The 17921-nt window shown below is 38.6% G+C and overlaps 1 protein-coding gene across 2 annotated transcripts in view; it reads right to left on the reverse strand.

The window, feature by feature from the left end:
* lrrc7 (leucine rich repeat containing 7) overlaps nt 1-17921 on the reverse strand; it is a 121848-nt gene that overhangs the window by 83628 nt on the left and 20299 nt on the right. Inside the window, exon 2 of one of the 2 annotated variants that reach the window (XM_020656592.2) lies at nt 17168-17452. The exons of the other annotated variant lie outside the window; for it this stretch is intronic. The gene's annotated coding sequence lies outside the window, so the exon portion shown is untranslated. The remainder of the gene's footprint in view (nt 1-17167; nt 17453-17921) is intronic. 2 annotated transcript variants of the gene reach the window in all.

The following is a 17921-nucleotide window of genomic DNA, read 5'->3' on the forward strand; positions in this document are numbered from 1 at the left end:
AGAGGAGTGATATGATGTTCGCCACAGACTGTAAATACGAATGGAAGAAGCCTGAGTGATGCCACCCATCTGTTACTGCAGGGGGCTTTGGAGTCCCATCGATTGCGGTCGCCATGAAGGAAATGCTGTCTCAACCTAACGACAGGTTTTTTCAATTAAAATGTGACCTATCAGAATGCCGCTTTATGTCTTAGAAGTTATTTGCAATAGGTAGTAGATGGGGGAAAAAAAAACATGTATCAATTTGAACTCCCCTTGAGCTTGTCTAGACAATTTAATTAAAACATATATGGTCTTGACACTTGAAAACAGTCTATTTTACAAACTCTACTTCAACAAATGACAGTATCTTTATGCCATATGTGCCAGTTGGCTGTGCCAGCAAGAAGCTCCAGTTAAGCCCAGAAAGCAGCACTGGGACTCTCCAAGATTGACTGAGTTTAACAACAGTCTGTGAGGAAACAGGAAGCTGGCCAACCTGTCACTCTGTCAATCAACAAGTCAACAGTAACCCCTCTGTCAGGGTGGCCCATTACCTCAAAACACAGAGGCCCAGAAACAACAACTTTACCATTATATTGATACGTTTTCCCTCTAGGATGATGCTTCATGGGAGAGAATTTAAAAAGCTCAAACCAAGTTGTATTTCAGTGCAGCTGGGGCTGTGTTTGATTCCTGTGTTTGTTGCCTGTCAACAATCAAGAGGAGCCTTGGGCTTTATAGTTGAAGTAGTTGATAAACATTTTGTTTTCAAAAGAAGATAATAAATATGAGAAAGTAATCAAATTTGAAAATAGATGACAACACACGCATAAAACGTATTAAAAAAGGATGGTGGCGTATGTCCAAGGCTTTGTGCTGTGCAAATGGAAATATAGTGTTTTAATATATTATGTATATCCTTGGCCAATATAGCGGTCATTGGCTGGTTATTTCATTGAGACTGATGAAGAGCTGTTAGGTTAATATGTGTACAACGTTGAGGAATCCTTGAACATTTTTCTAAAAAGAAAGTTTCCACATGTGTTTTTGTAAATGCAGCTCTTCACTCTCTCACTTGCCCTGTGTTTGATTGCAGTGATGTATTACATTGCCGCTCTTATATAAAAGCAGAGAGCCACGAGAGGCCGAGCTTTAAAGTGATTTAGGTTCAATATGTGGAGGTCTTTACTGAGCTATACACGTTGTATCTGATTGTGACTGACTGCTGCTTATGAGTTTTCTCTCTGTTGTGCTCAAAAGTCTTATCCCAAAGGTTGCTCTGGATATTTTAGGAATGCATTTATTTTTCATCATTTTGGATGTATTGATTTGGACTGTATCGATTGTCTGCATCAAAATAGATTGCTAAACAACATTAGAAAAAAGTACTGACTGTGTAAATGTAACATGCATTGGTCGTTGCACATTGTAAAAGGAATTCACAACCATATTCTTACACTCCTCTATAGGGGAAAAAAATGAACAAGTTGTAGTTCCCAGAGGTGTAGCAAACATGTTTGGCACACAAAGACTAGAAGCAGGCTCCAGGCCAAGACACGGCATTGTCACAGCAACATTTACACTGTTTTGTAGGATATGAAAAAAAAAAATGATGATACTACATCGGCTCATGGGAGCTTACTGTCGAGTGACTGCCAAGTAGTGATCAAATTGAAACACAATAAGTGAAAGACTTCACCTTTTACACTCTGTAACACTCTGAAATGCCAACGCTTTCAGTGAGAGCCAAGTGTTGCCCACAGGTCTTAATTCAGGCGGCTCAGATTTGGGCTGATTTTACCCACAGGTCCTATTTTGGGCTGCTCTGGTTTTAGAAAGCAAAGCACAGATCTTCAATAGAACTCTCTGAAGGTCACACCGAGGTATTTTTAGAGCGCTTGCACATTTAGGGAACCAAATATAATTCGTCTAAAGAACATATTTTGCTAGTTGGTTAGTGTTAAAAATATCCCATCAGGAACAATTCTCAGCTGTGCATATGTTGTGCAGTTACAGCAATAAATATATAACTGTCGGTCAAATTTTCAAACTAGTCAAACTATTTTATTCTGTAATTTTTATGCAGGATGCATCCACGAGTAGGATGACTATTAAAGAGCTGAGCGTAATCAGGTTTTCAGACAGTGAACATATTTTGGTGGCTGTTTGAGGGTTTAGATTTGGCTTTAGGATTAAGGATTATGTTTAATTAAGGGTTACAGTTCGTATTTAGTCAGTGGTAGAAAAAAGCATCCAGATCTTTTACAGAACAACAACATTGGCATCAAAACATAGCTAGTACAAAAGTTGTTATCCAGAATCCCCCATTTTTATGATATCACTGATTTAAAACTACTGATTCATTTACGTGTACATCACTTTCAATTTCAAGCCCACATGGGGCTAACATTTTCTACAATTCTAAAATTCACTTAGCAGACGCTTTTATCCAAAGCGACGTACATCAGAGAATAAGTACAACGTTGAGCACAGCCGCCATAGCAACATAATCTTATAATAGATAAGTTAAGATGTTTTATTAAGCTGCGTAACTAAGCTATCAAATGAATGTAGTTCAGAGACAATATCAAACACACTCACAAAGGTAGTGGAGTAGAATAGGCAAGCAGTGCGAACATTGAAACGCTAAAGAAAAACTCAAAAGCTGGGGTCTTAAAATTGTACATAAGTACAGTACTTGAGGAAATTGACCTTTTAAAAATGAACCACAGAGGTGAGGCAGGTAACTGTGATAGAAATATGATGAGGGCAATGACTGTTGGAAAAGCACAGAGACACAAACTTAATGGATTCTCAGAGGAAGATAGGTGACGACAGAACTGTGTCATTATAGCTGTTTCACCAGCAGCTCGAGATGGGAGTATATATCTAAAACCCAAACATACACGCGCACACACACACACATATACACATAAATGCACGATAGCTTCCAGGAGAGCCAATGAGAGAATGAGATGGTTCTCTGCAGGTAGCAGGATGTCATGCAGCGCTCTGACAGCTTGCTGCAGAGAGACTTGTGTCATTAAATCACTGAAGCCTCCCCATAGCTGCTTCCTGTTAAAGTGTTCACAAAGTTAATGTTGCCAAGCAACACATACAATTCTAACCAGTAAGAGCAGCTTAAGCCAAGATCACTCGGCATTTGGCAGCTACATTCTGCAGGGAGATATTCAAATCAAAGAAAGGGAAATAAAAGATCAATGGCTTCAAACCCAGCAATGTTACAAAATGATTTCTGGATTTTAAAAGAAGTGGCTGCACATGTGATGGATACCTGGCCTGAGCTTTGGTTCCACATCAAATATCAAACAAGATGACTAAAGGCAAAATCTAATTACATTAGATCAGAACAAGCCAAACAGTGCAACGAACAGGGCAAGGCCCTTTTAAACATGTATGTAACAATAAAGTGCATTGTACAATGTATGTGGCTGTATCAGCATCTTGGCTTTCTTGGCATGGATGGTCCCTGACATTTGATTTTGTTATTCTTAAATATGCCACCATGAAGCTAGATAATAAGAAAGTATGTACAACTGAATAGCGCCTAAAGTTAATCTTTAGAGGAACTACATGTCAGACAACACAGATAAGGGAGGGAAGGATCTGTTCTCTGCATCCATGTAACCGGTCTGTTTGTTTCTATTCTGGTATGATTTAAAAAATGTATTGGACTTAATAAGGGTTCACCCAACTTCACTTTTTATTTTTCATCTTATTTGTTGATTGCTATTACTTATTATCAAGTTGCACAGAACTCAATGAATGTGATGGATCAATACATACACATCCATACAGTAACTGGATACCGCCCAGCAGCACGGAGGGTAGAGCGGAGAGAAAGGTAAAACAGGTCATAACGACCCATGTTCAGTCAAATGTTCAGTCAACAGTTACTCATATAAAACTCTTTCACACAGCTCATACAAATGTAAAGATGTTTCATATAAAAGAAGGATTCATTGATGTTTCTATAATTCAGAAGTCTATGAATAAGTGATATGAGATCATAAAGAGATTCATGGAGACACTAACTCAACTCCAGGCAGAGAAGTGAGGGGCAGTGTCACACACACACACACACACACACACACACACACACTACACGGAGTGAACACAGTCATGATCATCTCCAAGTGTCTTCCCTGAGAGCCTTAAGAGAAAAAGAGATTTCCCCCAATGAAGTATCTCATACAAATTATATAATTCATCCATACATCCAACTAAGGCTGGATATAATTAGAATTAAACTCTCCCTTATAGCTGGATAATTATATTCTCTCTGTCTCCAGCTCATCGTCCTCCTCCTTCCTCCACTTCATCTCCACTGATTGTACTTGAAAGTGTTAAGGAGAAAACTGCCCATGTGACCATAATGGTACAAACCTCCTTGTATAAGAAATCCTCTTCCTCAAAATTGACCCTGTTCATTTTAAACCTATGATCTAAATATTAGACCATAGGTCTAACGCTCAGATAGGTCCAATTCTGTTTACCACAATCTAAACATGCAAAGAGGAAATTCACCAAAATGTAAAAAATAATCACTAAGACATTCTTGTTTTTTTTTCTTAAGGGAAGACTTAACAGATTATATTTTGATTATGACTTCAATTTTTAGCTTGACAGCTTCACATTGGTAAATTACAGAACCATTAGTTGCCTTTATTATGCCTTTTAATGGCTGTTTAATTGAATTAAGCCTCAGGCCCCAACTGTACATGCACCAGCTGCATCAATATGCACTGAACTGCTTTAGAGGCTTACATATTGAAACTGTTTCCAGATGTTCAGAAAAACATCTTTAGAGGAATCACATTATAGTAACGGTTTGCTAGTTCCTATATGTGACGACACAGTGTAAACAACTAGTGTGGCCAGGTTCATTCAACTGCAGGCTTAGGACATGCTTATTTAAGTTTATATTTTAAAGGTTGAATGAAGTATAAGCAGCCTATTTGAAGTATATATATATTCCTGTTTGTGTATTAGAATACAGAATCTGAAGGCAGGCGTCTCTGTTTTTGGCGTCAGAAGTGTTCTGGTTTCTGTTTGTATTTAGATTCCTGGTCATCTGAAGTCAATGAAGCTCATATTGAGCTCTCAAAGGATTTATCTAAACCCAAGTGCAGCTGACAGTCCATTCATAGAGGTTGTCTTTTTTATTCTCGCTTCTTTTTTTTCCTTCCTTTGACTTCATTGAGAGACAGGACAGTGGATAGAAACAGGGATGAGAGAATGGGGGATGACATGCGGTGAATGGCCGAAGGCGGGAGTCGAATCTGGGGGCCGCTGCTTTGAGGGCCACCGCTTTGAGGGCCACCGCTTTGAGGGCCACCGCTTTGAGGGCCAAAGCCTCTGTACATGGGATTTAACCTTTAACCACTGAGTTAACGTGACTTTGTAAACTGCTGTTCAGACTGTCAACAATCCATAGCACCAAAACGCAAGTCTAAGCAGTAATTTATTTATCGCCAATAGCTGGCCATGCAGGAAGACCGATACTTTCCAGAGGAAATATCGTCTACAAATGGGAGCAGAAGGGTTCAGATATTGAGTACATGTTGAATGCAACGACGTCTAACGCTGTAAACATAAAGAAAGATCAAGTTGAGCTAAAGTGAAGACAGGAAGAGAGAAGAGCAGTAGGCAGCTTTGTCATAGAGTCCTCTTCCTGCCAGTATGAAATATCCATGGTTGCTATGGAAACACAGTTTCATGAATCACAATTTTTTTTCTTCTCTTTTTGGGAGGCCTAAAAAGCTGCAGTTTATAAAGCTGTCTTGTGCACAGTGCCCATTACTGTCTGCACCGTGAGCCCTTAGATCTGTTAGGTATTAGGTGTGGGCTGGGACCAAGTTTTAGTCTGCTCCCACTGAGATGACTAATTGGCCGGCGAGCTGGTTGGCCCGGCTGAACGACCGACTGAGGAAAGACACGGGGATTACACGGAAGGTAGGAGATGGTGTTTGGATGCAGAAGAAGACCCAGCTTAAGTGTATCTTTGTGAGGATGAAGCCTGACTATTTTCTGGTCATCAGAGGTACAACCTGGGAGGAAACTAGAAACCTCTGATGTTTCTTCACAAGACCTCAAATACAGAGATGGACTTTTCTCTGGTTTGTTATTTACTCTCTTTAATGTCCTCTCTTTCTCTGAATCTGAGAGTACATTCAGCCTCTATACTGCAATATGCCTTATACGGCGTTTTGTGAATGGGTGTTGCTAGGTAACTGGAGTGCAGTAAAGCGGAGCGACTTGGTTCTTGTATTTAGGATTATTAAGGATTAAGACAACAGTTTTAAGCACTACAGCTGCTGCACTTACTGGAGGAATAGCTTGCATATTGAGGCTGTGTGATTTTTGATAAGTCACTTTGGATTTATGCACAAAGCAGACAAACAAGATTTAAAACTGTAGGTTTTTCATAATGCAAAACATCTTAGCATTGACTGCAGTGATAAAAAAGTATTATCTGGTACCACACCAGAGAAAGTGGTTTTATTTGTCCTTCAAAATATTTTTGTCCAGAACAAGATACAGAAAGGAAACAAATCACAGAGAAGAAACCTGAACGTGGAAAGAGAAAGTGGCTCTCTATATTAAGGGGATAAACCACATTCCCACAGCAGTATTGTTATTGTGATGGCACGCTTAGGGTGGGAAGCTAAGAAGTTGCCGTCGTATCTTCCTGTTATGTTTGCGGTCTTGTAAACGTCGCAAATCGGAGCAACTGTTCCAATATGAAAGCTTCCTGATTGATTGAAGGAAAATGGATCCTGAAAATCCGGAGAGACATTGGGCCATATAATGAGTAAAAAAAAAAAAAAAAAAAAGAAGAATACATCAACTACCGGTCCTTCAAAACACAGCTAATGTTAGCATGCAGCCACTTTCAAATTAACATTTATGTTTGAGAATAGGGGACACAATTGAAAAGTGTATATTTATTCTAGATATAAACCCTCATGTTAAACAAAGTAAGCCAGAGGTAAACTTACGGGATCTATTTAAAGATACAATGTAAGGTTAACTGTACAGATCTTCCTTCAAGCTCCACTGTTTTATTTTCACTTTACTGTGTCAGAGTTGCAGTGGAGTGACTATTTCTCCCATTGGCAGATAAACTGATGAATTTTCCAGGGTCTCAGAAGGATTAAAAAGAGGATACAGAAACTTGACTGAGGCTTACAAACCCGATGATTAATGTAAGACCACCAGCATCCGCCCATACCATACTGTAGTAACTGTATGGTGGACAAGCAAAGGAGGAAATAAAATGTACTGTAACATCAGTGTTAGCACACTATGAGGAAAGATCTCGTAATTGTGATCTGCCAGCAATAATCCTGGGATTGTTATTTGTGGAGTAAACATGTTGTCACATGAGCATGCTAAAATCAGTCGATGGCATGGCCTCAATAATACATACACCATATGGTTTTAGTTCATCGTATGAATGTAAAAGCCTCAAGAAGTTGGGACTTGGGTGTCTGTATAGACGTCGCCTAAATGGATTCTGTAGCCTCAGCTGTACGCCTTGAGGATCCAGGACTTTGAGCAGGTTCTCTGGGTCACTACCAGGCCAACTTGTATGCATTTCAAAGTCAAATGCATGCACCTGAATTTCTATTTGGTTAAACCCATTATGAATAGTTTGGCCCTTGAAGCCAGTTAGAAGTTATGCTCAAACTGCAATACAGCCACCTGCCACTAGCAGGGGCTGTAGCTCTAGTTAAAGGGCCTGCTCTTCTCGATAGTACCAGGATGTAAACAAGCACATACAGTGAAGGGATAGCATCTTGTAGGAGCAGCTCGCTTGGCAGTATTTTGATGTTAAATGTAATGATAAAAATGTATGTAGGCTGGGTCAGGTTAAACTGGTATATTACCACGTTTAGCACGGACATGTGGATATGAAGCTACACAGAGGACCGAATGCTGGTGGTGCTAGCATTAGCCACATTATGCAAAATAAATGACATTGTTACACACAGACTATTTTAAATAAATTGTGCTCAATTTTGCCAGTTTTCTGAGTGTTTTCTTACCTCTAGACCAGATGTATAGTCTGAATTTAAATTTCTGTTGGTGCCAACTTAGAAGTCGTTCGCCTGGGAACGATCCCTAACTCCATGTTTGATTAGATTGTTTCTAATTATCAAACAAAAGACAGTATCAGAGTGACATTCAGTGTTGGTGGAATCAAAGACTTGATGAATGGCTCTTGTTATTTTTCTAGAATCTATAAATCCATTGTGTTATAATGTCTTACTTTAACTCAGTGTCTATGTTGACTTGACTTTATTGTACAGATCACTTTCCTGTGTAAGTAAAGATTTATCTGACATTAGCACACATCATAAATGGAATCGTTTGCCATATAAAAATCCTGCTTGATTACTTTCCCATCACAAGTACACACATATTTAATCTTAAAAATGGAAAAGTCTGTGTACCCACACACCCATTGGTACACTAAACACACACACACACACAAATTTCCTGTGTGAATCACATGTCATGTCTGCTAACTACCCAGCATGTAATCATGTTGTTATTAATGCTCTTACTGGCCTTTACAGTCGTTAAAAAAAAAAAAACAGATGCACGTCACATCGTGTTAGCTGTTAGACTCAGCCAGCTGTCCACAGTATGGACGTGCTCCTGATGAATTATGGGTAATGACTGGTGTGGTCAGGGGTCAATAATTTATCCTGTTATCCTTCTTCTATGATTCTTCTTGCGATCCGTCTTCATAATCCTTTTCACTTTGGGCTGTTGTTTGCCTCATTTCTGTCACATTAGATCTCAGATTTTAAAATGTCTCTCTTTATTTGTTCAGATAAAGAGACAGCAGAGAGCTGAATAATCTGTGATATTATCTTTTAGCTTTAAGTGTGTTTTTTTTCGGACAATGAGACTGTGGATCAACAAAATGATTGAGGATGAAGAATAAATTACCCTATCATCCTTAATAAATCATAAAGAAACTGAATTCAGTTAGAAACAAAGAGAAATAAAAGTCCTAAGTGCCTAAATGTTACACCTGGATGTGTCCTATTTTTCTACACTATTCATCTGTCTGCTTTTTAATGTCTACATCAACGATGACCATTAGCACTCTGGATGGATATGTTTATTTGTCCTCCTTTAACACTTTTTTTTTTCACACTTTCTGCCTCTCACATCCATGCCTCCCTTTCCTTCTCACTTGCGTCAGCACTCTGCCTGCTGATGAATATATGAATGAGATTAAAACAGAGACACACACACACACACACACACATACACACGCACACACACGCACACATACACTCTCTCTCACTGTGTCTCCAGTTCATAGCCCACACCACACAAGGACATAAACATTTCATCATTTCCATTTCAGCATTTTGAACATCCATGACTTTTTCAACTTCTTCTATTATTCTGAAGTAGATTTCAGTAGAGAGCTTTTTTTTTATGTGGCAGGATACAAAGTAAAAATGGAAGCCAAATTATAATGAGACAACCTCCCAGTCAGGAGACTGCTGTGTCACTTTGATTCACTACCTTAAATCAACCTTCAACATCTCCAACAACAAGTAAATAATGCATCTAACAAGCAGCTTTTACCTGGAGCAAAATGCCATCCCTCCCTGTTTACACTGGAGGAGGAGTCTTGGTGCATGTAGAACACACAAACACACACACAGGCAGTGGAGATAGTGTAGTTGTGTGTCTCATAAACCATGTTTTCTAAGAGCCAGAAGGTACAATTGGCCCTTAACTTCAGGACACAGAGAGATAGATGAAGGATTAGAGATAAACCTGAAGGGACAGGCAGGAGGAACAGATGAAAGCTCCAGGAGACGCTTTAGGAAATCATTTTTTGAGAGGCAGACAATGATATGAAGTGCAACTTTCAACCCCCAAAGTTTCTCTTTCTCTCCTTTATCCTTTCTCCTCTCTTTTATTTTGTCTCTCACTCTTTCTCTCACTTCACTTCACTGTGGGATCTCTGTTGCTATAGCGACCATTCCTGCAACCACTGATGAGGAAAGGATACCTGAGGAGAGGCATAGGAGACAGCAGAGAAAGAAAATGATAGATGACAACGGATGCTGATACCACGATCTAGACTTTAGAAAACGTTAGTTTTTTCGCACATTGATGCAGCTGTTGCCCAGCAAACGTGGGCCGGTTTTAAGAAAATTGTTGGACAGTTTTGGAAATATGAATCATGTCAAGCATGATATACCAGCATCCAAAGTTAATCAGTGGTGGCAATGTAAAAACACCTAAGACACTTAATTCACAGATTCTTTAACGGAGTAGAAATGAAGAAATGTGTGTAAAAATGGAAAGTTAAACTAGAATTAAACTTACTGAAGTGAATGTAAAACAATTCAGGCTCAGAAAATACTACCGATGGTCATATTTGCATGATATTTACCTTACTGAATAAACAAATAAATCTTCTTTTCTATGTGGTATTGGACTATTTATTCTGGCTGTAATGTGTCTTAATGTTGAGAAAGCAGCCATTAATGATGGGAAATAAAATAAAAAAATCCATAATTCCCTTAAAAGCTAAAGTCATGCATGGTTTCTGAGGTATAATGTTGGGGTTTAACCATTAACAGGAACATCAATACAATACAATCATTGAAGTGGTGTATTGTAATAAAAAACACAATGTTTAAGCTAAACCAAACCAAACTTTGACTGTTTGAAAAGTTGTATTATGTGTTACGTAACGTACTGTAACCACGACGACTAACATGCAGTTAATTTCCCCTTTTCAGTGCAGCCTCTTTGATGCTGATAGGTGCAGTTGGCCCTGTCTGGTTCAATGAAAAGAAAACGACTAATAATTGTTCATTTAATAGTCCAGCAGCACACGACCTCGATGAGTATACCTGTGTATGTTCTGTCAAAGTTTTGCTGGGATCAAGTCTTTCTGTTTTTGTGTCCAAAGCTAACTCTGATTTAATGGCTCTGACTGATGCCAACATGTGAATGCCCAACAATTATTATGTGTGCCTAAAAGCATCCTTTGTAGACAGTCAGAAACAGACTGATGCAGCTGATCTGCTCACATGTTGCTTTCTCTACTGTGTGTTAGATGGTATTTCTGTGAAATTCTATTAAAGGGGTCATAAGGAATCCCCGTCACTATATGCAAAGCCCTTATTCTCACTCTCTTGGATTAATGTGGAAAAGCCTGACTCCGACAGTGCTTGCTGCAGGGTAGATCAGATTCATCAGAGTGGTCCACTGAGCTGCACGACTCTTCACATACCACACTCCAAGGAATCACATTTACTATTCGGGAAATTGTTAATAAAAAGGTAATCTTACATAAAACGTCCAATAAAAGATCCCTGATTGCACATTTTAAACATGGTTTTGAAAAGATGAACTGGTCATCAAAGCTGAAAAATTGGGAAGTTCATGTTTTTTTTCCAATGATAAAAACCTCTCTGTATCTGACTATATTTCCACCATCTTTTGTTATCTTAGTGTTATAAAGGGTGCTAAATTTCCCAAAATAATCTCTCTAGTGCTCTTCCCTTAATCCATTATGTTCAACATAAGGCTGTGAGAAATACTTTCCATTCTCCGTATAGACCAATAGACGTTATTGAGCTGCAAACGCTAATGAACGAGCCACAGAACTGTACAATAAACAAGTTTTTCCTCTCACCAATACTAGCCCCTAATGGTTTCACAAGTTAGCAAATAAGGTTTTGCAGAGCTGGGATCCCATTTCCTGGAAATACTGGCAGTTATAAATATTGTGTTCAAGGTCATCCAAAATTGAAACATGTCTCTTCATTTTGGGCATTTTTGTAAGTATTTGGTTAGTTTTGACTCTACTTCAGTGGCTAATAAAACCGACATAAATGAATCTGGGCAAACTCCAAAATACATTATTGCCAATAAAGCATTCGACTTATAAATGAGAACTTTCCAAATGGAACAATTTTTCTGCAATCTGACCAAAGAGGGGATTCCCAGCTCGGTCCTTATTGCCTTTGCTTCATCTCTTTCCATTTTAATCTACTTCTTTGCACCTTATCCCTGTTATCTGTCTCCTTACCTCCCTGATCACAATTACTGTAGTTTTGTTTGCCATGTTTTGCTGACACTAGCTGCATGTATAAGCACGCAGTGTCACACACAAACATTTGAGTTCACACATGCACCCCTCACAGAGTCATGTGTGAAGGTGTCAGCTTTGGTCCTGACACTGACTGTGACTTTGAAAACAATGGTCAAAGAATTGTTCCGTCATAATGGGATGTTCACACAGAGTTTAGTAAACCAACACATTCCACCTTTAAATACAACTTTTTGTAGCATTTGAGAAGTTTTAAACGAGGCAGAAAGTTCTGACAAAGCAGCTGAAGTTGATCAAATAGCTCAGGAAGTAGAAATCTGTTACCAAGAGCAAGAACTATCAGTCATTAGATCAGTGTTAAGCTCTTGAAGTGACATATATGCAATATTTTATCGGTTTTATCAGACTAAAACTTGAATCAAGATATCAGATCTTGTTATTTGGTCTCTGCAGCAGATGGAGGTGAGTTTACAGATTGTTTCATTACAACTTGATTGACAACAGACATTGCAGTCAGCAACTCTCTTTCTGTCTTGGAAAAAGTCCAAATTGCTTTTTTAAGTGGGATTAAGATAGGATTTTCTCGTTCGGATGTTCCTGCATTGCAGCCCCAGGAGTGAATCACGCAGTGAGTTGTTCACGAAAGCCATTAACTGTTTTTAGTTCTGCTCAAACTGAAGATTCAGTCCCATGGGGTTCATTTGCAATTGTTTCAATTACTGTGGACCAAATGTCCTCTGTTGCTCTTCTATGGAGAAAAAAACTGCAAAAACAAAGGAGTCATTACAGCAAATGTTGCTCACAAAATAACTATTTAAAGAAGCACACTAGAGGAAAAAAATACAAATTAGACTATTGCAAATATTATCTTTGGTATACATTTCGATGTTTCTCAAATCTAGTAAAACCTTAATGTATTTATTGTTTAGCTAGTGCATGTAAATAATGTTCACTCTAACCTTTACGTTTTGTTAATTACAGCTCAGTCATGCTGGCAAGTCCCCCATTGAGTCTGTGGAGGAGCCTGTAAGGAAAATATCGTCCCTCAGGGAGTAGTCGTATACTGATGAATATTTTTGTGGCAAGAAAAGCAAACTATTGGGTGTTTCTGTTATACTGTCCTTACTATCAGTTGTTTTGGAAAACTCAATGAGACACTGTTAGATAAATTCAACAGCACAACATTTAGCCTCCAAAATAAACACACTTTTGAATCAAGTCCTCTCTACGACAGTTTCAATAAAACCTGAACACCATTAAGGTAAATTCATCACCCGTTGCTAATTTATGAGACTACATTTGTTTTGGTTGGGTTAACCTAACGGGCAGGGAGCTTAGGGCGGCTGCAGGGCCTCTCTAAGTCTGGATATTTACAATTCCAGGATGTAAAATGATCAAACGGTTTTCTTAAAATAAAGCAGCCTCTTGATGTATGCAATATTTACCAGGTCTGAAAAATTCTCAAAAGCAGAGAGTGCAATAGACTGCTATTCTTATGAAAAGGGACCTGGAGGCCTATTTTAAGATAAAAAAAAAAAAAAAAAGAAACTCAGTAGACCTCATGGGGCAATTTGAGAAAAGGAACAACTTCATGTCTTAATCTGTGTAAGCAACTCAAGTTTGTTTCAACGCACGGAGAAAAGAAAGGAAACAGTTGTGGAAAGGGAATCTTGTCAGACCCCATCAGTTCATCACCATAAGATAAAGTTTCACACAATGGTGGATTTTTCTCTGAGTACTCCTGCTTCCTCCCACAGTGTCTCTAAAAAAAACGTGTCCGTATAAAAAAAGCTGCCCATTAAAATACACTTTTTTGATATATTACCTCCCCTGATAACCTGCCCGTTTGCATGTTTTCGTATCACTATCATGTACAGAACTTCTGTTTTGTGTAGCATATATATCGCTCATGCTATATATAGCTAAAACTAGGATTCTTTGTGATTCCGACCAACACAGCAGCCACAATCTACCAATTTATCAACAGCCAATCAAAAATGCATCAGAAAGGGTCATCATGATCCAAATCCAGTAAAAGATTAAACCCAAACATATCCATAGAGATCCACAGATGTTTAAAAGTTCTGCAACTGCTCCAAATTTTCAACTTTGATCTCTATACTGCTTCATGTACTCTGACCTCTCTATTGACACCTCGTTTGACCAATAAGGATATTCCATCAGTGATCCTAGGCTACTATAGCCAATGTGAGACTGAGTAGAAACCGAACTTTCTTTTTCTTCCCTCCATAACTGGCCTTACAAACGATTAAGATGTGTCAGTTGAAAAAAGGGAAAACAACAGGCGCGGCAGTCTCGATTCTTCAGAGTCAAATGAGGTCAGCTGAATTGAGATCAGAGAAAGTGAATTCAATTACGAAATGACATCAATGGAAACCAAATTTACAAGAAGTTATATGTTTCAGTAATTATTTTTCAAATGAATGTCCATGTTAAAAATGTATTTAAAAAAAAATCACCATCAATAACTAATCTATCTTACATCAATAACTAAGGACAGATTAACTCTAGTATTGACGAAAGGAGAACATTATATGATGCAGAGCTTAATCATTAGTGAGGACTTGTTGGAGGGACATATAGTATTAAGTCAGTTTTGAACATGTTTCACAAAGACGCAGTTTCCCTGGAAGTTAATCGTTCTTTTTGGAATGTTTTGAAATAGAAAAATAGTTTACAATGTACTGAACTGATCCTGGCATCACTTACATTCTAACTGTGCTATGTACACATAGAGAAGAAAAATGAGATGTGAGTGAAAAGCTGCCTAAAAAGGAAGTCTTCCACCTTGAAACAAAAGACAAACCAGATTTTTTTTCACTTGATAAATGCTTACAGCTAAATGTGTCCAGATCGCTACAGTCAGACTGATGATGTTTGGTAGATGGGTCTGAGATGCCATCTAGTGATACTGATAGTACCACCCCTGTTAAACAACACCCCTCCTTTTCCTGAGTCAGCAAACAGGAATGAGTAAGTTTCCATGGCAACGGTAGACAGAGAGAGAGAGAGAGAGAAAGAGAGAGAAATGCTGTATATCATATTTTAATGACAACCTTGTGTTGGGAGCCAAACGAAGTTAGGAAGGTGCTCCATACATTTCCAGAATTATTAATTATTTTAAGTTAAAAAAAAATAAAGTGTTTAAAAACTTCTCAAAGGAACCAACAGCTTGCTCGGAAGGACATAGAAGAGACACAAGGGGAAATAAGCTTTCATCAGTCAGAGATCTAACTGTTGACAGACTCATCTCCGTCTATGAATTTAGTGAGCAATAAACAATATTCCCAGAGCAGATATTTGGAACTTAATGAGGAAGTCAATCCACAAGAGTGACATCACCTCACCATTGTGTCTGGTTGAGTGCCAACATCCTCATAAAGAAAAACAATCCGGCTGTCGTCCTTGTCATCCCAATGACATATATCATTTCTAAGTTATTCCACTGAAAACTTGTCTATGGTGAGAAATATGAACAAATTCAGTCATTTACACCCGGCAGTCTTAGTTTAAAAGCTGTTAGGATTATTGAAATGATGAGCGTCAGACTTTTATTTCTCCATGTTTTGAGTTCATTTCAAAGCATTTTATTAAGGTCGCTCTCCTAAACCGTTGCAACTTTCATGGGATCATTCTTGCATAACTGCAGCAGTAACAATAATACTGAACATGATTCCTCTGACCCTAAAGTAAGACTACTGTTTGCAACAGAAGAGAATGACAAACAAATGACAAATAAAGCCACACTGCTATGACGTTCACTCTGGATGTTCATGGTCCTCATTGGACGAATCCTACATTATGTGGTTCCCCTCTAGCACATCGGACTTTCTGCTTGTGTGCAAGAAATATTTAAGTTTCAATTGACGTTTACCATAGACCTTGATGTTCCAAAAGGATGAACCTTTTCCTTCTTTGCACTATTCTCAAATGACACCTCTAGATCAAGTTTTTAATTATATGCCAAAGAACTTAAACAAAAAATCCCATTATTTCCTATTTTTTTCTTATTCAGAGTTTTAGTGAGAAAAAACTCCCTTTGTGCATTACCAACAGGCCAAGAATTATTGAAATGAAAAAGAATAATACTCGGATTGCCTTGATTTGTTCACTAAGACTCTCCACTGCACACATGATATCTTTTTCTTTTACAAGTGTAGACCACAAAATAACTAATCTTCCAATGATAAAGTACTACCACTTTACACAGGCTGATACCTTATTAGCTTTGAATCTGAACAGATGACACACATTTGTTCAGTTATTCACTGTTTCACTGTATTTCTGACTTTAACTGGTGCACCAGAGTATGTGTTTCAAAGTTTCTCCTGTAGCTGAGTTGTAAAAAAAAAAAAAAAAAGCTGTTACTGTTGCCTCAGCTGCAGTTTCACGGTCACCTGAGGAAACCTGTATGGTAGAGCAGCTTGTTACCCATGCATCCTGGCCACAGGAACCCCAGGTTGTAATCCAATTAAATTACAAATTGTAAAGCCTAACATGCTTTGGAGTTTATTAGTATGTGGCTGAAACCACTGTCTATAATGAATTCTATGTTCTTAAGGGGTATGCAACCTTTGGGTGCTAAGAACAACAACAACAGCTGTTTCCAGTCAGATAACTTGCATTGAAGGAAACTCTAGGTAAAAACAATAATTTTATTTACATTTGTTGTCCATCTATGCCATAACTGTAACAATTGAGCATTAGAACAGGGCATTGACTCACAGCCCTTCATGCTCAAAAGAAAGTAACATTAGCCTAGCTTGCTCTTCAGTTTTTAAAGAAGAAGTAATCTGAGCTCACCGGCCGATGAACAGGAAGAAGGATTACACAAAATCACTGGCATGAATCTTCTTCATGCACAGATCCTCATGATACATTTAACTGCCATGCCCATCACTTCTTGTGATATTATTATTCCTTATCTTGTAATCTTCAGCTAATGACCAGCTTTACTTTATGGAGTAAAAAAAAAACTTTGTGACAGTCCCTCCTCCCCCTTCCTCCCCCTTCCTCTCCACCCCTGTGTCCTACCTGTACTGTGGGCCAATGAGGGTTAAGATGCCGGGCGTGTAATGTGTTGGTTCCAGCTGTCAGGTACCCCGAAGATCACTGGTGCGAGGAGCTTATATCCCCAGGTGATGGCCTGTCGTTGTTCAGTTTCATCTCTGCCACCCTGAAACTCCACCCACTGGGCCCCTGCAAGGCCTTATGGGTACCACACTGTGCCGATCATGTTTGTTTCAGGTTGTTGATTGGTTAAGCAGCCATAAGCGGTCTTCTTCTTGAATGTTTTTGTGATGTCTTCATAAAGGTTTCCTGTACAAACACACAATAAAGAGAACATCATGCTTCTATGTCTGTTAACTCTTTTGCTATTGGTGTGTTCAATTTGATCTAGAAAGTCAGGAATTCCAAATGCCAGTGGGATACGTCAACTACAACGCCCCGTGAAAGTCAGAACGTCCATTTAGGAAAAACTGAGGAACTTCAGTAACCCAAACTCATGCTCCAAGATGGTTAATCATAAGCTGTACATCACATGTTAGTTAGCTTCTTAGTCTTGTTTTTGTGCAATTAAATCAATCACAACAATAGAATAGTAAAAAAAAAAGTTATTTTTGGTGATATGTTGTCATGTTGCATTTATGCACAAACTGTAGCGTAGTGTGTTGTTATTGCCTGGTATTAGCCAACACAACAAAGGCACTCCTGGAGGTATCCATTGCATTTCCAACTTGTTACCAACTTGTAACTGGAAGGGGTAAACTCGGGTATTTATTTCTCG

This window comes from Labrus bergylta, chromosome 6 (genome assembly GCF_963930695.1).
Source record: "Labrus bergylta chromosome 6, fLabBer1.1, whole genome shotgun sequence".
NCBI lineage: Eukaryota > Metazoa > Chordata > Actinopteri > Labriformes > Labridae > Labrus > Labrus bergylta.